We start from the raw sequence: 1,185 nt of genomic DNA on the forward strand, positions 1-1,185 counted from the left end.
ACAACATCGGGGAGGGACGAAATTAGGTGTCTACATCATGCCCCCTTTGAATGTAAACACAAAGTGTTTTCAGACAAAGAAGTAGACAGCGAGACCAAATTTTGACCCGACCATTATTCAAAGAAAGAAACAGAAGGAAGAAGGACAATCGGGTTTTGACTTAGGACATCCTACCCACCCACATTATGAGAGGATCGAGTGACAAGTATCTCAACTTTTGGAAGGAGATGGACTATACCGAGTTGGAGAGTCGAGTGAGGTTCCATCGAGGTTCCGGTCCGCGGCTCTGTTATTACTCAAAAATAAAAATTTCAAGTTAAAACATAAATGAAATTACAAAAATCCTATCTATACAGCTTCTGTCGGCTCTTGGCTTGACTTTTATCACCCTATTCTTCAGGCGGGCTCCTGACTTGCAATTTCTTTCGACTTGTTGCTTGGCTTTCAATTACTTTGCTTTGTTGCATGACTTTTCATTTCTTCACCCTATTCTCCTGGCGGGCTCCTGACTTGCTATTTCATCACTTTGTTGCTTGACTTTTCATTTCTTCACTCTGTTCTCTAGGCGGGCCTCTAACTTGCTATTTCATCACCCTGTTCTTCAGACGGGCTCCTGAAACCCAAAATTAAAACTAGAACGAAAATTATCCCAAACAAGAATTATAATAAAGCAGTATTTCATTTTTGAAAGCGTTGTCCCATTTTTCAGGAGGGTCTTGAACATAAAGTAAAAATCTCCTTTTTCAGGAGGGTCCTGAACAGTAAGTAAGATCCCATTTATCAGGAGGGTCCTGAACAGCAAGTAAAATCCCATTTTTCAGGAGGGTCCTGAACATAAAGTAAAATTCCATTTTTCAGGAGGATGCTGAGTAGAAAGTAAAATCTCATTTTTCAGGAGGGTCCTGAACATAAAGTAAAATCTCATTTTTCATGAGGGTCCTGAACAGAAAGTAAAATTCCATTTTTCAGGAGGGTCCTGAACATAAAGTAAAATCCCATTCTTCAGGAGGGTCCTGAACATAAAGTAAAATCCCATTTTGCAGGAGGGTCCTGAACATAAAGTAAAAATCCCATTTTTCAGGAGGGTCCTGAACAGAAAGTAAAATCCCACTTTTCAGGGCGGTCCTGAACATAAAGTAAAATTCCATTTTTTCAGGAGGGTCCTGAACATAAAGTAAAATCCCA

Source organism: Capsicum annuum, chromosome 12 (assembly GCF_002878395.1).
Source record: "Capsicum annuum cultivar UCD-10X-F1 chromosome 12, UCD10Xv1.1, whole genome shotgun sequence".
Classification (NCBI taxonomy): Eukaryota; Viridiplantae; Streptophyta; class Magnoliopsida; order Solanales; family Solanaceae; genus Capsicum; species Capsicum annuum.